The sequence below is a fragment of the Lissotriton vulgaris genome, chromosome 10, assembly GCF_964263255.1.
Source record: "Lissotriton vulgaris chromosome 10, aLisVul1.2, whole genome shotgun sequence".
NCBI classification, from domain to species: domain Eukaryota; kingdom Metazoa; phylum Chordata; class Amphibia; order Caudata; family Salamandridae; genus Lissotriton; species Lissotriton vulgaris.
The window spans coordinates 863,670,628-863,698,593 of NC_141698.1; positions in this window are offsets into that span (position 1 = coordinate 863,670,628).

Below are 27,966 nucleotides of genomic sequence, written 5' to 3' on the forward strand. Positions count from 1 at the left end.
ATTGTGGCCAGTATCTATCTAACCTCCCACTTCTTCACCCTTGCTCTAACATTAGTGGGAGTTTAAGGAATCAATTCTACGAGCACTATGGACTCACTCTATTAGAGTCGACTATGACAGTACACCAGTCTTATTCTTCTTCTTCTCTCTTGTTTAGCAAAATTGGTACGTTAACTTCTGCAAGCCGGCATAATGCCAGCGCAGTCAACTTGCACCCGAGGAAAACTGATGCCCGCCATGATGAGTGAGACAGACTTGCTTTACTGTACCAGTCCAGTACATGCAGGTGGTGATGCTCTTACTTTTCTATTACGGGTGGCACTGAGAATACTCTGTTACGAGGGCTACTGCTTAATTAATTTAACTTTCACCCTACAGTGCCAATGAATACTAGAAAAGGAAAATGAAGAAGATAAATAATCTGATTATCTATCACTGCACATGGTATGTATTTACTTACATATGGGATGACTTTAGGTGCTTTGCTTTTTATTGAGTGAACAGTGATACATCCACACATGAATGACCGAGTTCTACTAAACTTATTAAAAGAGGTAGTGAATGGCCATCGTAATAGCCGGATATATGCTGTGCTTGTAATACAAACTACTGCTACTATTCATGGTAGTATTCAGACAAAATTACAACTTCTTTTCCTTGCCTTTTCTACACTGGGACGGACGTGCGGGTGCGGTGTTACATGCTCTTCAAAGTAACAGATAGTACCATGATCCAGGCATCCATCCATCCATTCAAACTATGGGGCAGATTAGGATTGTGGATTTCCCGCATCCTCCGGGCCGGCAGAATCCACCGGCCTGGAGGATGCGGAAAAACCGCAGTGGACTGAAAAAGACCCCCGCCAGATTAGGATGTCTGGAGGAACATGCTATTACACGGCGGCATTTCCGACGTGCAAAGGCATACGGATTTTTGTTTGGGGGCCCATTGCGGGCCCCAAGAGGTGAAGGGGGTGTGGGGGTGCACATGGGGGGTAACTATGGTACCCCCCTGCATTTGCCTGCACAAAGCGGCAGGCACCGCGCGGTGCCTGCCGCTTTGTGCATGCAAATGCACAACTTGCATTTTTATCATTGCTGCGGGTGCTGCTTCAAGCAATGATAAAAATACAGGATGTGACGCCAGGGTGGCGGTCAAATCCTAATTACCACGGACGGACCACCACTGCCCCTGCAGATGGTCCCTCCTACTCTATGGTGGCGGACGGACTCAGGTCCGTCCGCCATCATAATAGGCCCCGAAATGTCAATCATTCTTCTTCATGTCTCTCATCTGGACAAACCTTACATTTTCTCACGGGGAGCAGCACACTATGCAGTCTTCAATCTCAATAAGTAAGGAATATAAGAGCTTACCACTGCCCGCCACTACCGTGGCAACCCGCACAGCAGTTTGGTCCGGCACTTGCTCCGTCTCCTCCCCAGAGCTTCCCTCCACCTCCGCGCTGGGCCCAGCACCAGATGCTCCACCTACAAAGTACATTTAAGAATGTTAGATGTCATAGACATACACCACTCACTAGTATTTTGTCTAGGAATCAAGAAATGTGAATACAGAAACCAATCTACTCATTTGTGACTGTCTACTCTGAAGTAAAAATGTCCCTTTTTCCCGGGAAGGGTGTTGTCTTTCAGCATTATTTGGCACAACTGATGAATGCTTGCTTTTTAACATGCTCCATTTTCCTCATAACAGACAGAAGCTTCACTTCTAAGAACAAATTATTAGGACGAAGGGACCAATGATTCAGCACCAAAAAGAAAAATGAAAGTTCAAACCAGGTGAGGGCTCGGCTCACCCACAGTAAATGTGTGAAATAAAAAATGAGTATAAGCACTTTTCCATTTTTAATCAACCATTTATGTTTTATGACAAGCTGTATTTTAATAAATATTTTTACTTTTAATAAAGCTTTAAAACTTAAATAGACTCTGTGGTTTTTGGTCATGAGTGAATGAGCAAAAGGTTTTGCAATTTGCAAGCATGAGTCCGTGCCTCTGACACTTCTGGACTCTGACTCCGTACTTTTGTCCTGCGTTGGATAATCATCATTGGGGATCAATCATCAATGAATTCGGGAGCTAAATGACTCTGCCACACTATCTAGTCAGTAAGGAGATTGGGGGTTCTTCAAAGTCTGATATCACTGAGGTATGTGGAAAGTCTACCTGCGCCTATTATATTTGATAAACAATGCACTATTTTATGTCCATAGTTCTGTTTGTGCAGATTTGTCCCTGCAACAGTAGTAGAATGGATTGTCCTCCTATCCAAACCAAGAGTAAAGTATTATCTTATTCTTTCTTGGTGGTCATTCACCTAATTATTGTTGGCAATTGTCAAAGCATAAACATTTAGAAGACTTGAAAAGACATTATGGACAATCCCTGAGGAATGCACTCAGTGCATATAGCTATTGCTGATTAGAATTGGAGTCCAATGGAATTGCCAAATGTGCAATCTTAGTTAGCTACACAGACAGACTAATAAGAATAATCTAGTAATACCACAGGGAGACATAGTCGAGGCAGGATAATAATTTAGATACAGTCTACAAGAAGATCAAAGACGATTTAGAAAAAATCAAATGAGGAACGCTAGAAAAAAATAGGTACTCTATATTAAAATTAAAACTTACCGGGGCCAGCAAAGGAGCCCTCGCCTGACCGATCCTGTTCAGCAGCAGCAGCAGCCTCCTCCAATGCCCTCTTGCCCCTGGGGGGAGCTGATGTACAACATGAAAGAAAGAAAGACCAGAAAACAAGGATGATATTTGTCAACCAAATCAAACATTTCAAAAGAACAATAACAAAATATTTTGGCGAAATAGCTAATAGACAACTAATCCATGGGATATATTGACCTATCTCATGTGGTCTACTACGTTATTAGTATTGCTTGATTTGCGGACCGTCGACTTGGAAAGTTCTTATGTAACTCACTAAACAAACTACTAAAAAGGTTCACCTATGACTGGCAGGACAAAGTCCATCGTGATTGCAGATCAGCGACAACACTAAAAAGTTTCCTACTACATTAACCAGTCATTAAAATACTCAAACTATCAATCCACCACCACTATTTCTTGTTATTGCCAGGTGTACAAAGGAAGGACTGGACTTGAGTCTGTAGTGGCTGATTTAGAAGCCCCTTGCGGCTCTTTTGCTCCATTGTTGCGTGTTTTTTGTGCCGCAGCATATTTACAAAAAGGGGTGGTGAGGGACAGAGTCTCTGAATTAAGCAGAAAGCTCTCACCCAGTCAAAAGATCAGGGCTAGATCCAACACAGTTTTTTAGCTCACTGCACCATCCCAGTTTCAGAACCTGGCTGTATGCAAATTAGTCTGTTCCTGTCCCAGTGCATGATGGGAACAGGACAAACCAAACTACAGAAGCCAATTCTTACACTGGGAAGGAAACAAGCTCCCGGGGCCGCAGCAGCAGAACAAAAGAGGCGCCATGGTGCAGCGTATATTAACAACGTGACGCATATGGGAGATGCATCACGTTGTAAAGCCCTGCGCCATCAGGGGGCGTTCTGGCGCAAGGGAGGGCGTTCCTGTGCAGGAACGCATCCTAAAAGTGGCTGAGGGAAATCTACAAGATTTCAATCAGTCACTTTGAGGACAATGATGCGTGACTCTAACCCTGCGCCTGCTTGAAGCAGACGTATGGCTTGACACAGCATTGGGGAGATAGGGCACCCCAGAGCATTGTTGGAGCTGCTCCATCGTTGCGACGCAACTTCAGCAATGCGCCTATACGGCACAGAAGCGTAACGCTTTGGTGACGTTTTGGGGCCATGGTGCGCCGCATTGTAAATACGGCACACCATGGGTGGTGGTGGCGTGGCGCACAATTACTGGCGCATCCTTGCTACTTTGCAGGGATGCGCCGGTAATTAAAAATCTGACCCTTAGTGTCTAGCATTACGCAGTTCTTTAAACGACACTCATGCATAATTTCACAGGCCAATGAAATGAACACAAAATCGAAAACAAATAAGCATAGTAGCAGCGCTACTGAGAAGGAGAGCAGTGCACCTGAAATGCACAGAAGATTTTGAAATATAATTTACCTACAATGTGATCAGCAGCATTATTGCTCTTGGTAAAAAACAAACATTTGCAAGATAATAACACACAGAGCAGGAGAAAACAGAGTAGTAAAGAAATAGCTACTACTACTCACCAAGCCCGGGGATCTCAAGGCCGAGCAGGTCGAGCAGATCGCGTTCCCGGTCCAGGAGATCCGTCCAACGGTGGGTGGCCTGGTTGTAGGTGTGCCGGACCCGAGAGTGTTGGTACATGGCCCGGCACACCTTCTCCCACCACTTCCGGCGCTCCTGGATCCTGTACCCGCTAGCGATCCTGCCGTCTGCCATGATGGCCCTGGGGAGGCGGCGCTGAACATAAAAAACTAGTGCGGCCACCACCTCCGCGCTGAAGATCTCCCGGGCTGTGACCTGCTCCCCCCTCAAACGCCTGCACGGGAGCCGGGCACGGGGTGCGGAACCCTTCCCCTTCTCAGGATGCTTCCCGGCTCCCTTTACCATGGTCTGGGCAGAAAAAAAACTAAATAATAAAGAAGAAATAGAATAGGGAAGAAGAAAAGAAAAGAGTTTAAAAAAGTAGTTTAAAATTAACCAAAAGTAGCAGTAAACACAAAAATAGAGCTAGAAAAATAGAGGGATAGATAATAAGTAAAATGGATCAAAAAAAACTTCAAATAAGCAAAGGATGGCAGAGATTCAGAGAGGATACAGAAAGCATGCCCAGAACCATAGCAATGAATGAGAAACAAGATGGCCGCGCCCGTTCACGACCGCGTGGGTAAGTTCGCGCAAGATTTTCCTCGTGATCACACGCAAAATTGTACTAGCGAGCAGCACACTTTGCGAGATTACACATCGCGCCCGGAAATGGAAATACGTCATGCAAACAAGATGGCCACGCCCGTGAACGACCGTCAGGGTAACTTCGCGCCGTTGCGCTACAAGCAGCTCGCTAAAACGCACAAAACCTTGCGTTGTGCTTAAAAGGTACGAGGTGTGCTTTTCAGTTTCACTAAATTTCTCATGCACTTGCAGACCCGTATGCTAACAACTACATAGAGTACATCACCTGTAATCTTAGTGACAGAAATGTTTTCAAAAGCATGGAGGTTCTCTCATTGCCACATAGAGACAGAAGTGTTTATATATTCACTCACTTACTGAGAATAGTATCAAAGGCAGTTGTAGCCACACTTACCTACCCCTCTATTCACCAACACAGACACTCAAATAGTCATTCAGCTACTTACAAAGACATTAGCGAGCCACAGAGTTACTAAAACAGACAGTCATATATTGGCACCCTTATTTAAACATCTAATGACAGTCCTGTAGGTGCACTCTTACACTCACTCAGATATGTAGAGAAGTACTAACACAAGCTAGTTACCCATCCAGACAAGTAGTCCTTTGAAAATATCTCAGGGACTTTGGTCCTGAACAGGAATGAAGGAAAATGAGGACTTGGTATTTGCAGGTGTAGAAGAACAAGACACAGGTATTACTGTTGTTACCTTTGAAAAAAGATTACAAAGTGTAACACAGTTTGTTCAGAGAAACTGAACTAAGTTGGTATATGTTGTTGACATATTCACTACAAAAGTAAAACGTGTTATGTTGTTGTGTCTGAAAAAGCTAAAGGAGGGAACAGAGATTAGTGGCAAGATTTTGCAGAGTATTTATTTGCAGAGGAATTCTTTGATTGTTCCACATGACAAATTATATGTACTGTATTATAAGTTGGAAGATAATAAAATGCCAGCTAGAGCAGTCCACAACAAGTTAGAACAAGTTTCAAATCCACAAGAACTTCAAGATTTAAATGTTTATGAATCAATTCTAATACAATGTATTCATCCATTCCAAGCTATATTTCGTATAGAGCCAATGAAAGGGAAGTTTACTCTAACAGAGTTACAGAAAGGTCTTACAGGTAAAGTTGCAATCTTGACATTAGATTTCAAACACAATATTGAAACTGTAGGGGTGCAGAGATTCTAAAGACCACCTATTCTATTCAATAGTTTCCCTACCAAGATCAAACAATTATGGCAAGGGTTAGTGGATCTTAGTAAACTAAAGAAAAGCAACATTGTATCTCCTACAAAATAATATGTATTATACAAATATAGATATTATTCAAGATATAACACAAATGGAGGATGACACATTACCATCTAGAGGCCAGACTGAAAAGGTGGCTCAATCAAGATCAGAAGAAATGTATGAATACTACAGTATCCATCCTCTGCATCTTAAAGAGATTGTTGGTGGTGCTATTGATGTCTTTCAAATGAAAAAAGCAAAAGGAGCTCCCTTGAGGGTGTGAAAGAAAGGTTTAGCTGCTCTGTGATTTCCGCATCTGTGTTCCACTGGAGTGGGTGGTAGGTATGATTACTGACTTGTACAGATACCAGCAGCTGAGTGCAGATCAACTAGACTATATTCAGAGGACCCTAGATTTCACCAGAATATTCCCCATATACTCTGTATTTTACTTGAGAGTGACTTGTCAGGACTATCTTATGCAGTAGTAAACCACATTCTCAAGACAGGAGTTAAACTGCAAAATCTCACAGCAAGGGAATTTGTTGACAAAGTTCAAGGAAAAGAAGAAAACCTGGAATACAACTTGATTAATTTGATGGTGTGCTAACGTGGCACTAATGAGTATTGGTATCGTGATCATAGTGAGCTAAAATGCATGTTGAGAAACCTGGGAGCACCTTATTGGTTTCTAACAGTTGTGTTGAGTATGCGTGGGATGACCTGCTTGAATTCTTGCGAGAAGCGAACTCAAACATAAAGGACATCAAAGTGCAGACAGCTTGAGAACTTTGTTCATTGGATCCTGGAAATGTTTGTAGACACTTTGATTAACAGCGGTTTGGGTGTTTTTTAAGGTTTTTTAAGACTTTATTAGATTGAGAGTACTGGGACTGCGAACAAGTGGACATGGTGCCAAATAGTGGGGTCAAAGTGATATTCCCACGTCTGATGCAATCTCCAAGAGCTATAGTGACACTCTCTTGTAGTCAGGCCTTTTTTGTATGAATAATTTGTGAGAGAAGGGTGGCCTGGTGATTTCCCTCTATAGCTCCTGATAGTTTAAGAGGATGGTGAGCAAAAGAACAATGGATTTAACCCAGATCTCTTGACTGGGGGTGAATGTTTGATTCGCTCTACATTCCGTTCATCATCTGTGTGACTTTTGTTATGGGTAAAAGATGCACGGAAATTTCGAACAGTGATGAGTATGTCTTATCTTTCATAGAACAGTATGTGGCATGTGCCATCTCAAAAAGACGGTGGTGAAAAGAGTTTAAGACAACAAGTGTTACACTTTTAAAGTCGTAGATGTGAGAAGTACTGTCATCGAAAATACTGATGCAAAACAAATGTTTACAGGAGACATTGCTTTAGATTCCTAAGACCTGTCATTTCTCAAGGAAGAGTGAACAGCTTTTTGTCTGCAGTCAGTCATACACTAACATGGAAATCACCAACAAATACAGACAACCTCAGAAGAACAGAAGCTTCCAAGTATAATTATGACTACAACCTATGATACTGAAGATGTGGAACCCAAATATGGATCTACAATTTGTTGCAGACAACTCCATCACTGTTGCTCACTATGACACTTCATATAAAACAAAATCAAAGATCACAGAAATGTGGAGGAGATTTCTGCAGGAAAAAGTCTTACCAAGAAATTGCACAATTTCAGCTTGAAAATGCTTTTCCTTAGAGTGATAGGATCCTATGAGTACTCAGACCATTTGAGCTCAACTTGTTTTTTCTCAAAGTCAAAGGGAATTGTATGGGTTAGTCTAAACCTTGCCAGCAGTCGAAATAGAGTATTAAAGTCTTTCCCCGAAATACAGTATTCAGCAGAATTTTATCCAGAAAGTAGAGACATTCTAGAATATAATATGTTGGATACAAACTACCCAAGAAGGAGTCAACATCTTCAAAATATGTACCTCTATGAAGTACTTCAACACTATGGGGGCCTCTTCCGATGTCGGACGGACCTGAGTCCGTCTGAAATTGGGCAGGAGCGGACACCGACCGACCTGCTGTTGTCGGTTACAGCCCTGCTAGTAAGATGCGACCAAACAGGGTTCGGTCGCATTCGTATACCTTACAATGCTAGCAGGCTTTCCACCCGGAAAGCATGCTTGCAATGTAGAAAGCAGGGGTGCAGTTCATCCCTGCACCCTGTGGCCGGCACCCCAAGGTGCCTGCTACCGGGTACAGGGATCAACAGAGGGGCAACATAGGTGCCCACAGGCTGCCAACCGGTGGCCTCACACCCACGGGGGCCCTGCTGGGGGCTCCCTGAGACAGCTTCCGACTGCCTTTTTGTGCCAGACAGACCGGCACGAAAAGGCAGTGAAAAGCTGCCATCGTACTCCCTCGGTCGTACAGAGGCGACCGGGGGAGTATTGAAGGACTTCCGGACTGTGGGCAGGCTCTCCGAGCCTGTCGTCTGCAATCCGGAAATCCGAGTCGGATTCCTTTCTGACCGAGCGCATCGGAATGGCTCGGTCGGAAGGGAATCCGGCCGGCAGTGACCGATTCGGTCGGAAGGGCTCCGAACATGGTTCGGAGCCCTTCTGGCCGAAATCGGAACCGAAATCGGAATCGGCCCCTATGTATATAGAAGTAATCTAACTGAGAAAATAGAAGAAGAGAGATATGCAATACTTAGATATGACGGTTGTTTGGTGAGACACATAAAGGCAACGTAACTAACCACAGAAAGCTTAGTTGCTAAACTCCAGAGAAAAGAGAGTTTTTCTACTTGGCACATTTGCAGTTGTTCAAGCCATGGCATACTGAATCAGATTTAGTTGGACACTCTGACTTTACAAAGACTCATTTAATGCTGTGAAAGACAGCTTTGAGTGTTGAGTCTTTCCAACATACTGCAAATGTTGATTGAACAAAAAGAAACTATTACGGCTGAGATAGCCGAGGAAAAGTCACAAAGCAGCTTAAATTCTCAACCACTAAGTCAGATCCTCTTGGAGAACCAATAATTCAACATGAAGCAGCTATAGCTATTAATTAGGTGGAGAGTGCAATGCAGCAAGCAAGAGAGGAAACTGTTAATTTCGAACAGTTAGTAGGACAACTGAATGAAAAACAGAAAGAAATTTACACCAACGTTAAAAATAAAATCGAGCATGGATTTCTCCATGAGACGAAACAATGCAAATGTGCTTTGTTGAAACCAATTCTACTATACATCAGTGGTCAAGCTTGCTCTGCAAAAACTTCCTAATTGTGGGGCATATTATCAAGGGGTTTATCTCCGCTTTTTTGGCTTTAAAAGCCAAGAAAGCGAAGATAAAATGATCTCCCTATTACCTAGCTGTCGCTAACACCAGTTAGCGACATCTAGTAGGAGATAGCGACCATCTTGGGCCCCGCTTTGCATGTCAGTGATATTTATCACTAATGACATGCAAAGTGGGCGTGCCAAGATGTTAGCGACTGGAAAAAGTCGCTAACATCGCTATCTCCTATTACCAACTTTTGGAGATATTCGCGCTAAGCGCGAACATCTCCAAAAGCTAACACCTGCCCCTGAGCAGTTCTTAGCCATGTTATCCAATGGTAGGTGGATAACATGGCTAAGAGCATTAGCTCAGTAATGGATGAATATCGCTGACTTTTCAGCGATATTCATGCATTTCGGCCGATTTTTATCGCTAGATAATAGCAAGGTTCCTAAGCGATAAAAATCGGTGTGGCTCAGCGATAAAAATATCACAGCTAAACCAACATAGCGATAATTATCGCTAGTTGTTGGTAATATGCCCCTAAATCTCTCACTGGTTATCTACAGAAGACTACAGAATCAGAGTTGTCATGTGAAGTAACAGCACTAACAGGATTAGCTGTAAATAATTTTAAAGCAATTACTTTACATCAAGTACTTATGCTATCTGTTGAAAATGACGATAAACTGGAATACCAGAAGTTTCTGGTGAAGCTTGTCATGAGGTAATGAAGAAACTGTAGCCTTTAATTATTGATGATTGCTGAGGTGAGAATGGTATCAAACCTAATGCTTGCCTTCATACACTTAAGAATGCAGCAGATTTTAAGAACTAACTATGATGCACTCTTAGGAGGAAAGCATTTGATTGTATTCAGTGAGCTACTGCAACTTACACAAAAGGACAACCTGTTTTATAAACACTTGTCCATAATGAAACAAGAACTTCTTTGGGGAGTATGTCAACGTAAATATTTGGTTACACTTCCAGTACAATGGGAATATTCTTAAGAACATTAGAATAGGACTTCTAACAAAATGGAAAATGTGCCTTACAAAGTTGTTTTATCAAGAAACTATTTCCATGTAAGATTACAGCACCAAAACGAATGTACAATTTTTTTGAACAACTGAAATCCAAAGTATGACTAACAATTCCTAAACTAGAGAAAGAAAATATTTTGGAAATTACAATTATCGACTAAATGGAACATCAGGGAATGACTTCCTGCTCAAAGAAAAACTACAATCAAAATTAGATACTTTGGAGAAGTCTGTATCCAGGACTGCAGGATTAGAAAAGCATTTATGGGTGTGCAAGAACAGTTGTGTAATTTTATGGCATAATTTAAATGTTGAAAAAGAGTTAGGAAATGGTTCAATGGGTAAAGTTATTGATTCATTAATTTTCCAAATAGAGATGAAGTTGAATACTTGGCCATAAAATTTGATCAGATTAATGTCATCAAACAGATTTCCTGATGTTTTGTACGTTTTTTGCTAGCGAAAGACATATATGTTTGGAACCAGCAGTTCCCACTCTCTCTTGTATATGCTGTAAATATCCATAAGTCACAAGGTTTAAGTGTAGATATAGCTTTTATTCATATTGGAACTAATTTATTTAAAGAAGGAATGCTTGTTAAACAAAGCTACTCCAGCTCATTTTGCGACAAAAAAGATAAAGTAGTCAAAATGCAACAATCACTAGACTGATACATTCTACCACAACCCAGAAGTCCTAACGCTAGTGTTTGTGCCACGTTCAGCATGTGACACATCATACCTGGACATATACATACACTCAACATAATTTGACACACAAGCGAACCTTGACAACCCTGGCCCACACTTTACAACAAACATGACCCTCTGATAGCAAATACATCCCCTATCAGGCAGGTAACCATGTTCAAGAATGGTGCATAATATCTTTGGGTGGAAGATCAAATGTGGGACCAAGTGTGCATCAAGACAGAATATAAAGGCACATTATGTCAGTATGATGTGGCCATATTTTAATTTTACTAACCATCTACATGCACAGACTCACAAACTCTAACTGTGTGTTAAGCCCTGAAGCTGATGTACATTAGTCTGCAGAGTAGTGCCCAACTCAACAATCACACCATATTATAACTAGCTATCAACTCCTGTGACACCCATTCCTGTACCGTAAGCCAGCTCCTCCTGCATCTAACACATACATCAGTTTTGAATTAGTAAGTACATAAACACAGTCTAACTTACTAAGCATTGTCATGGACCCACATACACGATCCACATAAACTAGCCAACTGATATGAATGGTATTACTACAGTCAGAATTCTACTACATAGGAGGACATAGTGCATAGACACCCTACATTCAATGGATCTATAACAACGCCATGACGCAGTCTGATTTGTATCTAGATTACACTCTCCATGTGAACAGTACATTGAGAATCAGTCTCAACTGGGAGTAATGGCTATTGCCACAAACTGGCATCCACAATTGGCAAATTTGTCTTTGGAAGTAGTTTACAAGATCCACTGAGGGAACAACAACCTTGATCTGTGTACATGTGTTACTAAAGTAACTATCATGTATGTAGAGTCACAACGCCTCCAAGCGCATTGACAAGAAGATTCACTTTGTACACATCAAATACATATGCAGCATACATCTCATTGAGTTTGGTCTGTTGACACCCTTGCACAACGGACTTAGAAATCTAACTAAACTATGAATGCATACAATATCCAATGAAAGGTTTGGCCCTTCACCCCACACTCCTACATAAACCTCATGTGTACATTGACACCCAGCCAATGTAGGTACACAAATCGACACACCATCCCACTAGAGTTACCTACTCTAGGAACCATATGCTATCATTGTCATAATGACAGAACTGTACTCACACATCTCAAATTACACATGAATAACAGTTAACAGCAAAAGATAAGTTTGGACACTGGAATACCAAAAACAAAATAAAAATAGCTTTATTCAGCATGTAGACTTCAAGTATGAAAACAAAGGCCAATGGCCAGTACAAATGACCATGATGTGGCCCAGCAAAGTGTGGCTCACCCAAACTTGCTTCAGTAATGCTTCTGCTAGATACAGCCCCTAGGAAGGGGCATCTAGGGGACATGCCAGGTACCGAAATAAAATAGATAGGGTGGACTGGGTTGTTCCTTGGGAGGTCTGGGCTCAGGTTTAGGGTGTTCGGCTCAGTTAGTGGGAGGGCCGAATGTAGGGGGGTGGGCTGGGCTTCATTATTTTGGGTATTTTATACCATTGAAGGGTGGACAAGTGACTAGGGAGGGAGGGACCTTTTTGCCTTTTAATTTCTTCGCATAGAGGTACTGGGTATGATGGCGAAGATGATCTTCTGGGTTTAGGAGTGTGTGGGGTGGTGGCGGGAGGTTTCCTTTCCCGGCTTTCTTGCTGTTGCCTTTGAGTTTCAGTTGGGGGCTGGCTAGGTGTTTTGAGGGGAATGTTGAAGGGTATGGCAGCGCATAGGGTTTTCTTTTTATGCTTGGGAGGGGATTTGTAGGTTTGGGAAAGGAAGAGGTCAAGGGCAATGAGGTGGAGTTTCTGGGCCAATTGGGTATAAGGAGAGGCGAGAGTAGGGAGTGTGGAGGCAGAGGGTATGTGGCATGTCTGTGTGTGCCGGTGTGGTGCCTGTCGTGAGTGTGTGACGGTGTGCTATCTGCCTGTTTGTCTGTATGTGGTGAGGTGGGTGTTATGTCTGCCTGCAAGTCAGTGGGTGTGGAAGCAAGGGGTTTTTTGGTCTGCTGAGTGAGTGTGTGTCTATCTGTCACCTTATGTCACCATCAAGATGGAGGAGTCATGGAATAGGCTATTTCACAGGGTTCACACTGTTGCACATCTGTCCATTAGCAGATGAAGCAGTTCTAAGTGTCACATTTATAACTCATATAAAGGTTACACACAGAATGTAGACAAAAATGCTTGTCTCCAAGTATTGTGTCTTGTCAGCACAGTGCAACAAGCAAATGTACTAAAAGCAGATTGCAACACTTTTAAACGTTTACCTTGTAAACACAGTTTATCACACTGCCAATGTCAATGACTTAATATTACTTCATGGACATGTAGAATCATTGTGTGGCCACAATTGTAGTGCACAACATTGAACTGACATCTTTTGCCAGCGCTATTTCTTATTCTGTACACTATGCTGATGTTCACATCTCACAAGGAAAAGTCAGCCTATCTCTCCCTGATAAATATCATCAGTCACATATTGTCCAGCTTAGATGCCGTTGTGTTCTTCACCTGAATATATATGCCTTTCTCAGATGTTGGTGAAGCCCCATTTCCAGATATCTGATTTAAGTGCTAAACCAAAGTTTTATTTGCACACAAAAGTTAATGTCCCTTGTAACAACCGTCAATACCATTGGGAATGTGTAACTTCCACTTCCATGGACGTAACCCTCCCCATACAACCTAACAACTACTTTGTTAGGCACTCACAAACATCTGTTGTCAACTAGTCATAGTCCAAAACCTTGAATCTGCTCAAATTGAGATTGGATGTATTCTGTCACTCACTTATGGTAAGGTCTAGTCTGACATGTGACAACAGTACACATAAATCTGCATATTGCCAGCTACTACATTGGACAACAAATAGCGCCAGTGCTGTTTGTTAAATGTTTAACACAGCTCAATCTCCACTCACCAAGACCTGCAATAAACAGTGCCTGCTACCTGGTTGTACTGCATGGCATGTCACAGTCAAGTTCACAAGCATCAAATAACACAAAAGTTTGCTGTCTCAATACAGAGATCATGGCAAACAATGATATTAAGGATGAACTATGTTGAGCATCCCAGAATTAAATAAATGGTCTCTTTCCTGTACATTGTGTTGTCATGTGCCCGTTATACAATGGAATTGCACTACTGGTAATACCCAGCCTCTTTTAGTCTTACATCGCGCTGATTCAAGGGACCTAACCAAGCAACAATAACTATTGTTGCACATGCTACATGTTACAGATTACATGTATATCGATTGTTACAAAATCTAAAAACCATGACACTGGCTGCAATGTGTTCATGCATGGTATTGTAAAAAGTTCATCGAGGCACATACTCACCCCCTCCTGGCTACTGTCTGGCTCTCAACTGTTGCGCGATGGCTCACAAGGTTCCTGTTGTTTCCTTCTTGATGAAGCTATTGCCCAACTCCTTCGAAGACTAACCAATTAACATGGTAGTAACACTTGACTAACTAGATTAGTCCCCAAGGGAAAGGGGAAGTGGAGTGAGAAACAAGACAAAACACTGGATCTCTTCTTTGCTGATTCCAGATGCGGTTTCTCAGGATGAAGTGTTCTGGGCTCCTTGTGATACTGCAATTGTCATTCCAAACTATCTATAAACAGTGATACTTGATTACAATTTTGTTCTACACGTCAAAATATATATATAAATCATTCCTTATTTGCTCTTACGTACCACTTCTAGCGGAGCTCATACCAACACTTCTACAAATGTAAGGCTTTTGAATCGCCCAGTTCTTCCTGGATGTGCCTTAAACAATACAAGCATCAAATATGTAAATTAGCCACTTGATGACTGTATAATTCTGTATGATCTGAGCAATATTTACTGAACAGTAATCCGGTTAGTATATTGGTTGTAATTCACAACCACAATCTTTAACTGTCCTACCTATGAATGATGTTCCAAAAAGAGGTTCTGAAATGAGAGGAGATAACAAGAAAGAAAAACAATAAAAGATTGGCCAAATATCTCTTTCCATACGGAAGTAGTGTCCTTGAACCACTGTTATCAATGATAAACAATCATAGTTGCCCACAACAGCTTTACCAATGCTTTTTCACAACGATGAATAATTTTATCAATGCTTATTCACAATGATTGCCCATTAGTTTTAGCAATGCTTATTCACAATTCTTATTCTCAATGTTTGTCAATGATTGTCCATTTTTAGCAATGCTTATTCACAATTCTTATTCACAATGTTTGTCAATGCCTTACCAATGCTTTATGCACAATTATTGCCAATTGTTTTTTCAAATGTTTCTTTGTAAAGGCTTTAGTTCCCAAAACAATGTTTCTCCGGTTCCCCAGCAACTAATTTCTCTCTTACTTGCGATTCAGGAACCGGAACCTGTGAGGAATGAAGAAGACTGGAACCTTGAAAATGACGGAGGACTGCGGACCACTCAGTGATGATCCCGAAGGTGTCTGGAGGCCAGTAGAATGGCACCGAGGGAGGGTACTCAGGACGGAGGAAGGCACACGGGGGGAAGAACAGAAAAGACGCGGAGCTGTAAGCTGAAGTCTTCTCTGCAGGAGACAGGAACTCTCGTTGCGACGCTGAAGCAAGAAGCAAAGCGTCTCTACGAGGGCTGAGCAGGCTTAAATAGTCTCATGATCACAGCGGTTTGGGCATTTGCTCTTGTCTAACGTTGGACTCTGCGACCGTTTTAACGGTGGCTACACATGAGCGGAGCTGAGAGCAACCATAGCAAAACAAGCACTGCCACCTGTAAGGCTTCTAAGCTGTAATCAATCAGTTAACTCAATATTTAAACACCTTTACGCATTTGCATCATCAAACAATCATGAAAGGAGTATTTAAAATGAATGTATGTATTTACAGGTAATGAGTGTGTATATCCTGAATTACTACACTGTAGCATATGAACCTATGACAGTTCTCCCCCCCAAAGGCCGCCTCATGAGTCTAGGTTCATCTGGATGAAGAGCATGAAATGACCTCATAAATCGGGGAGCATGAACGTTTAGGTCAGGTTCCCAAGATTGGTCAGAAGAATCATAAACTTTCCAGTCAATTAAGTAGTAAAGACGACCTTGTATACGTTTAGCATCCAAGATTTTCTTTACCTCGTATTCTACATGATCACCCACCACTATTGGAGGAGGAGGATTATCAGGTCGTGTTGACGGATCATAAGGCTTTAGAAGCGATGCATGGAAAACAGGGTGGATTGAGTAGTCCTTAGGAAGGGTCAGTTTAATGGACACTGGATTTACACATTTCTCTATGGGAAATGGTCCGACAAAGCGTGGTTTTAACTTCTTTGGACCTTCTAGCTGAACATTTTTGGTGGACAACCTGACCAAATCTCCTTCTTTATAAGGCGGAGCGGGTAGCCCATGTCTGTCAGCCGATTCTTTCATCTTGACTTTATTCTTGGCTAATATCTTTTTAATGTGTTCTTGGAATGCTTGTATTTTGGCTATTCTATCTGCTAGAGCCGGCATGGTTTGTGTATTATTCGGTATGTAGTGTAATACCTATTTTCCCAGTAGGCTCTGCGCATTGGAATAACATAAACGATAGTTTAGACGTAGGACTGAGGTCGACTAGGTATCTATTGAATATGTTAGACTTAATTTAGGTTTGCCAGCTAGCTCAGAGGTCACTAGAAACTTTCTCGAATAAACAGGGAGGAGTGAACTTCCCTGATTAGGCAAGAAGGGATTCAGCTTCTGACAACCGCATAAACATGACAACTTTGCTCCCCCAGAATAAGGAGTATATCTCCAGAGTCATGTGAAAACAATAGAAAGCTATTTCACTCAGTCAATTGTGCATACTTAGTTTCACCAGAGTGCAGAGAAATAGAGAGACAGGCGTTTTCAATAAAAGGTGTTATTTATTGAGCAGTCTTCTTTCTCATGCAAGAGAAATGAATTGCCATAATTGCAATACTTCTTATAAAGTAAAGTGCGTACAGTAAAAGGAGTATTATGAAATGATACTGTAAAAGCATTGATATGGTTTCTGAGCCATATGATACTTAAAAGGTATAAAATATATACAGTTATATACAATGATAAAAGTTTGACTAAACGTACTCAACTGGTGCTTCTAAGATACGCCTACCCCGATGTACCTAACCTAAGCCTAGTAAGTGGGAAAGAGTAAGTGAGCAGCAGTTTAAGTTAAGTTAGGTTTTGCCAAGAATCTGACTCAAGAATTCTCTAAGGATCTAATCAGCTCCGTACCTTGGTTTTAGAATGAAGGCGGTCTTGTATCTCGCTCTCAGGACTTGATCTCCCAGTAACCCGCAAGGGTGACTGGAAACACTGGAGTTGGATTTTCTCAGCAGGAGAAAAAGACAGCGTCTTTCTCAGTGCGTCAAATGGGAAGAACGGCTTCCTTCGGCACTCGCATCAGCTTGGCTTCGGATAAGTAAATAGCCGCTCAGCTCCAAACCACCGTGTGTTGCTTAAGGCAAACGCTGGTATATTTATACCTGGAAGGTGCCGTGTTTGACGTAAGGTTCGACATAAGACGTCAATAAAAGATGTCACTAAGAACAGGCCATTCTTCCAGTGCTCACAGGAGTTCTAGGACAAATCAAAACAAAAGCATGGGGAATTCCCAGGTTGCTGGAGGTTTGGTTTGTTGAAAGAACTTGTTGTACTTTCTAGGAGTTTGAGGAAGTAGCCTTGCCGTATTTGGTTTGCATGGGCTATTACTAAATATGGATTTGATTCTTATGCCTTAATAAGGGTATGATTTGTTATAACCACATAAGGGCATAAATCGGGACTATTTAATTAGAGTCCTAGATACGATCAAAACACCCACTCCTCGTATAATGTCCATCATTACTAAATACTAAGCAATATATAAACATATAGGTATGCATGTGTTTTCCAGCCCACCCCAAAATACATCAAATGCATCTGAAATGGTATAGATACATGAAAATGAGTATTATATTGTACGCTTTCAAGCAGTGGTATCATTCAGATAATGCAAATATAAATATCAGCTGAATGAATTGCGAAAATTACATTTTATGAAATAGCTCTTAATACAGAAGAGAAGGTCGAGACCATTTCATCACATATTTATACAAGATTGTACATGTGCTAGAGGCTGATTCAAAATATTGTCTCTAGAGTCACTAGGAATAGAAGCTCTGTTCTCTAAGAATAGTTCTACTTTAAGCAGAGGTACTTGTGCCAAAAAAAGGTAAATATTTTGGAAGTTGGGAAAAACAATTTTTCTTTCAAGGGAAAAAATAGTTCCAAGTGTTTTCAGCAGTGTTGCTTATAAAAACTGAAGGCCGAATTCAGAGTTCAGGGAACGCTGTGTGCTCGCTATTTCAATTGTTATTCTCGTTGTTAGGAGAGAACATTACCTCAGCTAGACCAGCAAAAAATTTGTCTACAACAGTAGGTGAAAGTTGGGCCAACGCTGAAAAATCTGAAATAGTGCATATATGCGATGCATTGCCATCATCGGTGTTTAGATCAGCAATGTTCACAGAAGGTTGTACCTGTGTGCTGCCGCTTTCATCTCGTACTTCACCGCCACCTAATCGTAATGGTGAAGTCTCAACAAATGCTGTCATCAGAATCGGTACCGATGGGTACAACACGTTGCATGAGTTGTTACTGGACAAAGAAAAGCGTCGATATCCATTGTACTGCTGATGGTAATGTAAGGCAAACGTCCAACACGCATTCTTCTCCGCATAGCAGACATCGAAGCACAGGTAAGATGCAATTTTGCCAGATCGGTCTGAATGAAAGAAACCAGGTAGTATTCAGATCTCTTAGCCCGGCCAATCCGAGGACCTTAGTGATACAGTCTCGGTATCGTATTGCTAGGATCGTTTCTTCCATAATAGCCTGAGTTTTGCCTTTGACTTGGTTTGCCATATCGGAGCAGAAGGAACAAAAATAAAATTCCTGCTACGAGTCCCAAAATAAGAGGCAGGCCACCGAAAAGAGAGTGCACAAAATTCGATAAGATGCCCAAAACCATCTCAAAAGGTGTTAACAGTCCTGAAAATATTGTCTTAAATACATGTGCGATGCCACTGGTATCTGACATGTTTAAAATTTGGCTTAACATTTCTACGAAATGCACGGGGCAGTTTGTTGATAATAGGGTATGTATCTCTGCCGCTGTCCTTGCAGCTTGCAGGTCATACGTCTCTTTGGACGAGGTTAAAGGCACAGTTGTCTGTAAAAGAATAGACTTTATTCTGCTTAAAGTATCAATTTGAATAAAAGAGATATTTACAGAAGGTCATAATGCTGCCTCCATGTCTAGATTGCTATTTTGATACAATACTTGCATACAACAAATGACCCTGGAAGTAACGCTCATCAGATAGGGTTTTCTTGGCATCATGCCACAACAGCTGTGGTCACTTAATATAACATAGCTACCGTTGGAAAGATGTATGAAAAAGGGCTCTATCTGTGTAGCTAGGGTGCCGTGCAGATGGCATGAAAGGTTGTTTGATGAACCTTTGCAAGATCCATGCAAGTTTATACCTTCGCATAGGAGTGTACCGCTCAGTGATGTTTTACAATTATTACCACTAAGAAATACCTCTTTCTTTCCCCCACTTAAACATCTGTGTGTATAGGATAAATTCCAGGTTGATTTGATGTATCCTTTACCCAACCTTTCATACAGGCCTGCTGGTATATACTCTTGGCAGTATTGAAACTGAAAAGTTGTTATCAGGATTGTAATGGTGCCATGTATTATCCATTCAATGACAGGTCTTTCTGACATTGTCAACGGTAATCTCTCAAGTTTTTCAATGCTCAGCACCGTATAGTCTGCTCCTTTTTGTGCCAACGAGATTTGTCTATCAGTAAGGTTAAAGATAGAAAATAATGACGTTATGTTGATTAAACGCCATGGCCCGTGACCTGAACGGAGGTTTTGTAACGTCCAGCCTGGCTGTACAATAGAACGCAAGTGGGACTGACCATGTTGTAACATTATCATATCCTGTTCTATTATATCAATAGCAGATGATACAATGCTGTCCAGTAAATAGATTCTGGAGGACAGAGTCGTTAACCCATTGTCCACTACAGAAAGTGTTTTTTCCAAATTAATACGATCAATTTCTCGTATTTTTCAGCAGTTTCAATTTGATTTAATTACCAAGCTTCATTGTAAGCTGCGTATATACCGGTGTATATGAAACATTTTTGGCGCTGTTTGAGAGGTCCCAGTATGAAATCTCGCAAGTCAGCACCGTCTTTAAGTGAAGTTAAGTGTTGCTTAATTTCGGGAAGTGTGGATCTCTGTAGCCAGTCGAGGCATAGTTTTCCTACACTGTATGTTGTAACTATCCCTGGATGTTGTCTCTGGGAATATCTTGGGTCTGGCCTGTTCTGTTTAAACCCCTGTATTTTGTTCAGGAATCTATCATGACAGTTATTATTAGTGTCGGTGGGCCAGATCAACCATTTGTTCAAATCAGGAAGTGTTCTGTTTTGTTTTAAAATATAGGCCACGTCTAACCCTTCATCTGTAGTGGAGTTTCTATCAGGCATTGGCTTTGGTATAGACGGGTTGTTTAAATCTTTTATCTTGGCTAAACCAAGACAGGTTGTTTGCTGAATTGTGTCATTCAGGAACATTATTTGTTCTGGGATCATGCAGTCTCTGAACAATGCTTCCAAACCTTGTACCTGCCATTCTTTTGTACCCCAGATGGTTTTTGTCTCAATGTTGTTTTTCCAAAATTCAAAACCAAATGTAGACATTTTTTCATAACATTTCTCAGAATAAATCAGTTTAGTATTTGTCAACATGTTTTTCACTCATGTCTTATTTAACATTTTGAAGTAGAATGTTTCAGGATCAGCGACATTAAACCCAGAGAAGTATGGGAATTTCTCATAAAATGTTTTTGAGCTGCTTTTGGTGGGGTTGGACAATGTTCCCATTGTTTATAACTGGAAATATTTCTAGGATTTGCAGATTTATGCAGATAATGATGCCCAAAGTGGTTGAAACAGTACATTTCCTCATAATTCAACGAACCCTGTAAATATTAATGTGCAGTAAATTTTGCTGACATTTCTAAATCTGACATCATATTATTAATATTTTCAAAGTCCCAATCATCAGAGAAAGTACTAGGTGATACAAAGCCACCTAAAGAAATCTTAAATTGGTGTGGATATTTCAAGAGCTCAACCGGGCCATACATTTCATAGTCAGTTTTGTCCAATGCTATACCACCAGGTATAGGGAGGGCTGTGATGTTTACTGATGACAGTTCTCTTTTTTCGATGTTTGATGATCTGTGTGGTTTCAGGACCAAGTTGATGTTCTGACTTGCTGTGTCGATTTTACTATATTTTCCATCAATAAATCTACCCAAACTTAAACCCAAGATGAGCCATAGAAGATGGAAATGTACGCCTAACACAATCCATAATTTAATCCATTGTGAAGTTAGATATGTTTCTCTGAGTTGATGAAAGAGTTCTGTGATTTTTTCTTTGAAAGATTTTGTTGCTGGCTTGTCTCCATGTTCACTTGGATCATCGGAAAAGTCATCAAAGTTGAAAAAGTAGCCAGATTCAGTTCTGTCAATTGGTGGGATTGCTTCCAGGTTTCCATTGATCTTTGCATTTTCTTTTGTTACATTTGTATAGTCCGAGGCTACATCGTTGTAGACTGGTGTTTCTTGATGAATTGTTGCAATTTGGGTTTCAAGAGGCACAAGTTCCATGGCTTTTTGCACAGTCCTTTTTTAATCACCGTAGGTTTATCAAATGAATGAATGAATGAATGTTGGATTTATAGAGCGTGTGGTTACCCTGGAGCGTCCCAGCGCTGTACCACTGGGAAACCCGTCCTGGCTTTCCCTGTGAGATGGTCCCTTTACTGGGCATCCCCAAGGTGCAGCCAGGAACCCCCGCTGTGATGGGGCCGGAGTGGAGATTAAGCAAGCTATTGCCCAGAGTTGCAGCGTGGGACCCCATGGTTAGAGTAGCACCGAGGCGAGATTTATCGAGCCCGCTGACATTGGTCCTGCACCCACCCACGTCGGGAATTGAACCCTGGCCCCGGGCCGAACTCTGCCTCCGGGTCTGCCACCTCTAACCGTTGAGCCACACTTCTCCTTGAATGTGGCTCAACCTGATTAGTCTCTCAGTTTGAACCTCTTGGATTGTAGCAAGATTTAGTCTTTTGATATTTCTTGGGAGTTGTTGGACCCGGCCCATTAGGCAGGTTCACCCCTAGACTTTTTGCGTTTTCCTAGCCTATTTATGGAACCTGGTATTTGTGATTTTAGGCCTCTGCGCACTTTTTCACTGTGGTACAGTGTAAAGTGCTTGAGCTCTCTGTGGATGAATGGTGAGTGACCTGCCCTCCCATAGGAATGAATGGGGAATATGTATGCCCATGGTAGTTCCTGATGCGTGGGGAGTGCAGGGGCGAGTTTGGTATGAGAGAACTCGTGAGAATGAATGCCGCAAAATGATGTATGCGACATGGCTGTGTCTAGTCTAGAAGTCCTACTTTTGGAAGTTGGCATATTTGTGCAAGTTGGTGCTAGCGTGTGATTGGCTGGTGAGCCTGGCCCAGAGTGCATGGGCCTGCTTGTGGATTGACTGTCTGGTTTGAGGATGACAGGGGCTGGAGAGCCCAGGAGGTTGTCTGAAGTCAGCCCATGGATAAAAGGCAGCATCTGCTGCCAGGGAAGTGGGAGGAGATGGCACCTGATAGTGAAGGGCTGTTCCTGTGTAACTACAAAGCTGGCTCCACCTCCCGCTGGGCGACTGACACCTCTGTCCCTGATACTGAAGGGGACTTCCCTCTAAACCAGTCCAGCTGGTTCTCACACTGCCTGCTTCAAAGGACTTCAAAGGTTTTGCACTGTATAAAAAGGGGTTGTATCCCCTTCCAAAATGTTCTTGTTTTCAACTTGAATCTGCCAGGGGCTGCTGCTGCTTGAGCTCAGGGGAATCCCTGGCTCTGCCCAGCCCTGGGCACCTGATGGACTTTCCTGGACTCCTGGGGGACCCCTCTGCCTTGCTGGGCTGATGGGGGGGACTTAGCTTTGCCCCCTGGGACTCTCTGGACCTTTGTGCAGCATGATGGAGCTGCATTTCTGGAAGGACCCTTTGTACTTTTTGTTCTAGCGCTTTGGGAGCACTTTATTGCCCATAGCGCTTTCGAGCGCTTTATTTTTGATTCTAGCGCTGAGGAGCGCTTTGCCAGCCTGGCGAGTGCCCACCTCGCTTATTCTTACTTGTTATCTAACTTCGGCTGCCCACGCCGGTATTACCGATATTTTAAAATGCCTCCCCGCCTGCCTGCCTAAAGGAGAAGGGCCGCTGCGCTGCCCGCAGCGACCCGGAAGTGGATGGCCGGCCGGCCAATCCCAGCGCGGCCGGCCGGAAGTCCCGCCCCCGCAGCCCGAGAGGAGAGAAGCTGCCCTGGGGAGAGAAGAAGGACGAGTGATGGCGGCTGGTCGGCAGGGCTCCCGTGAGCGGAGGGAGCCCTGCAGCGAGAGGAGCGGCCTGCAGACACGAGCGGAGGGGGCGCGAGGCACATTGCCGGTGCCTGCCCCCACCGCGAGGCTTCCCGACTGGAGGGAGAGCCAGAGGAGGAGAACCGGCGAGCGCCTGACCGACCGGTGAGTGGGGCCGGAGAAGGGGAGGGGCGCCGGGACATGTTGTCGGTGTCCGCCCCGCCCCCCGGTAGCGCGAGCTCGCGCTTCATGTCAGAGGGAAGCCATGAGGGCTTCATGGGCGGCCCCGGTTGGCAGTGGGTCGCCCCAACGTGCACAGAGCCCAGAGAGGCTCCCCGCCCCATTTTATTGTATTTAGAGCCCTGAGAGGCTCTGGGGGGCATTTGGTGAAATAAATGGAGAGTCAGGGCGGCCCCGGATGGCAGTGGGTCGCCCGAACGCTGAGAGAGCCTGTGTGGCTCAGAGGGGCCATATGTGTTTTTAAGAGCCTGTGTGGCTCCAACGTTTGACCAGTGTTGGCCAGAGCCTGTGTGGCTCCAACGTGCACAGTGTATGTGTCCCAGAGCCCGTGTGGCTCCAGCATGGCGCAGTTTGCGCCCAAGGGTCAGTGAGGACCCTGTCGCAGTTTATTTTATTGCGATGCCCAGGTGCCCAGCACTTTGTGGGCACCTGCCACGTTTAGGCTTTTTGTACTTTGGACTGGCGCTGCATGACAGCGCGCCCTGACTTTGGACCCAGGGCATCCTTGCCCCAACAAGGCCAGTTGGCCTAGGGACTGCCACAGGTAGTGGCTTATGTAGTGTTGGCGCAATGTGATTTCTATGCTTTTTAATAGTTATTGCTTGTGTGTGTTTTTGCGCTATTGATTTATTAGGCACCTCTGAATGTTTATGCATTATGTGTCTTCCTTTCCATGCGCTGCACCTCTGAATGTTTAGTCATCATGTGTCTTCTTGCGCTGCACCCCTGAATGTATTTTATTGCATCATGTGCCCTATTCTTAACACCTCTGAATGTGTTACTGCATCATGTGTCTTCCTTTCCATGCGCTGCACCTCTGAATGGTTAGTCATCATGTGTCTTCTTGCGCTGCACCCCTGAATGTATTTTATTGCATCATGTGCCCTATTCTTAACACCTCTGAATGTTTAGTCATCATGTGTTTCTCTTTATTACTCCTCTGAATGTGTTCATGCATCATGGGTAAGGTGTTCTGGTTTATGCCCCTAAATGTGGTTATTCTTAGGTGGTTGTCTTTTCTACTCCTCTGAATGTAGGTTTATTACATCATGGGTAATGTATCCTTTCTTAGACCCCTAATGCTGTGTGATACTTAGGTGGTTCTTCTTTCTTAGTACAGGTGGTCCTAGTAAGGTCCTGGTTCCTGTTACCAGTGGATACTGGTGGTTATCTTTGATTATTATTTTATGTTACATTTATTCTTTATTCTAGAAGTGATTTGATATTCTACATTTTATCTAGAAGTGCTATATCTGAATATGACAGTGGCCCTTGTGGCCCTGTCTTGTGTACATAATCCCTGTGAATATTGCCCGTGCCAGTTGGCACCATGTATATGTGTGATTTTATCTGATGTGTTTTTACAATACAAAAGTTATTTTTATAATAACCTTGTGTGGGGTCTCTTCTGTGGTGTGCCTAGTATGTTGTTGCTGTTGTGCGCTGGCGCAAATGCTTTACACATTGCCTCCGAGTTTAGCCTTACTGCTTGTGCCAAGCTACCAAGGGGGTGAGCAGAGGTTATCTTGGCGTGTGACTTCCTTGCCCTGACTAGAATGGTGGTTTCTGCCTGGCTTTGGCGTCGGCCTTAGCCTACCAGAAACAGCCAGTTCTAACATTGTTGGTCAGCGGTGCGGATTTTGGACTTGTGTTTGCGCAGTGCCATAGCGACAACTGGCTACATTACAAAACTCTGCAATTGTTTTTTTCAGATAGTCACATGTTTGGGATTATTGTTTTTGATTCTTTTCCTCAAGAGTGTCATTTTCAAATGTGTTTCTGCGCTTTATGTTTAGTGGCAGATGAGAGAAAGTGACAGGGCGGGACGCCATTAGAGGGGGGAGGTTCCCATAGATTAGGAATCCCTTGCTGGGTCCCGTGTCCAATCCCAAATCCTGTCCCTGTGTGGGTAGATGGAAGAGAGGGAGTGTGAGGAGAAATGACTAGCTCAGGAGGGTGGTTGTTCCCTGAGTGTAGTGTGTGTGTCTGGATTCCCCAGTGTGGTAGGATCCAGTGGTGGCAGCTTTAATGTGTCCAGTGTGTTAATTCCCATTCCCCGCTCCCAGAGTTTGGTACCTGTGTCACGTGTGGTCAGGTTGAGTGATCAGGGGTGGTAGTAACTGCCTTACCAGTCCGAGGGGGGGGAGTGTGCGAATGAGTGATGTGCTGAACTGGAGGAGTTGGTGTGAGTTTTCTTTTTGTTAAAAAGCTTGCAGGAGAGGTGTACCTCTGGTGGTGTGCAGGAGGTCATGCAGAGGCACTGGACAAGAAGGTGGATGTCTGGCGGTGTGCTAGATGTCTTGCAGAGGCATTAGGGAGTGGTTCCAAAAGGAGTGGCTTGTGTATCTGATGATCCTGTGAAGGGGAAGAGGTTACTGTGTAACCCAGCTAGGTCCCAGTAGTATGGTAGGGGTGTAGGGGCTCACGCCCTGTCTCAGTGGAGGCAGAGTGAGTGTGGGACGGTGTGTCCCACGTTGGCCTGAAACCCTATCTCAGGGCCTGGAGGGTTCCCTAAGGGAGCGCCAGGTCAGGGGCCTAAGCTGTACATAGGTCATTTGAGGAGCATCTTCCTGTGTCTAGAGGACGGGGAGTGTCTGTAACCAGAACTCCGGCGGTCCTAGTGTTGGGCAGTACCGCTCCTAAGTGGAGGGTGCAGAAGTCCTGGCTCGCTGAGCATTTGACCGTCTAGAGTGCTTGACCATTTGTGGGGCCTCTGGAGGTCGTTCCCCGAGGAGGGGGGAAAGCCAGGTTGGGGTGTGGCCTGACCTGGAAGGAGTACTGGAGGAGAGTGTGTCGCTGATACGCCGCTGGCGTGTGCTCTGTCTAGCCTGAGACATACTGGAACTGGAAGGGGGTGCAGAGGGACGGTGTCCTTACTTCTGACCCCGGTGTAACCTGAGGGGTTAGATCTTAGGTTGGGAGATTAGGAAACTTCTAGGTCAAGAGGAATCTCTACCAAAGTGGATCAGCTGAAGAGACTGAGGGGGCTGCCCTTGCTGTGTGTTCTGGGGCTCACCTGCAGTTTGTTGTTTCCACCAAGGTAGAGGAAAGGGGGCTTTGCTGTGTGCTGTGTCCCCCCACCTGCTTGAAGAGGGACTGTGCTGTGTGCTTTTTACCTCAGAAGTGAAATAGTTTCCAGGTGGTAGACCAGTGATGGAGTGAGGTCCTGATCTGGTAGGAGAATTGTGTTCTGGTGAAGTGCTTTTCTGTGAGGGTGCGGAAACCCAGAAGTAGGGGTAGGGTGGGGCATTCTTGCCCGTGACCTCTGGTCAGCCTGAGGGTATGGTCCCTAGGTTGTTGGATCAGTGGTAGTTGTAGCTACACTGAGAGAGAGAGTGGAGAATGGCTATTGTGTGCCAGGGGTTACTACCCCCCACTCTGTGGATTAGTTAGGACCTGTGATTTGGATGGCCTATGGCCTGGTCTTGGCTGTGGATGACTAGTGTGTACCAATGGGGTACCCTAGTTGAGTCAGAGAGTTATTATTTGGAGGAAACCATGTAGGTTCAGAGTGGCGAAAAACTGGACGGAGTCCCTGCTGTGCGAGGCCGTGTCCGTGGTTTTGTCGCCCAAAGCAGTGAAGCCCATCAGTGGTGTGATTGGTCTACCCTGCGTTTTGGCTGGAAGGGGGTTGTGTTGGACCCGGCCCATTAGGCAGGTTCACCCCTAGACTTTTTGCGTTTTCCTAGCCTATTTATGGAACCTGGTATTTGTGATTTTAGGCCTCTGCGCACTTTTTCACTGTGGTACAGTGTAAAGTGCTTGAGCTCTCTGTGGATGAATGGTGAGTGACCTGCCCTCCCATAGGAATGAATGGGGAATATGTATGCCCATGGTAGTTCCTGATGCGTGGGGAGTGCAGGGGCGAGTTTGGTATGAGAGAACTCGTGAGAATGAATGCCGCAAAATGATGTATGCGACATGGCTGTGTCTAGTCTAGAAGTCCTACTTTTGGAAGTTGGCATATTTGTGCAAGTTGGTGCTAGCGTGTGATTGGCTGGTGAGCCTGGCCCAGAGTGCATGGGCCTGCTTGTGGATTGACTGTCTGGTTTGAGGATGACAGGGGCTGG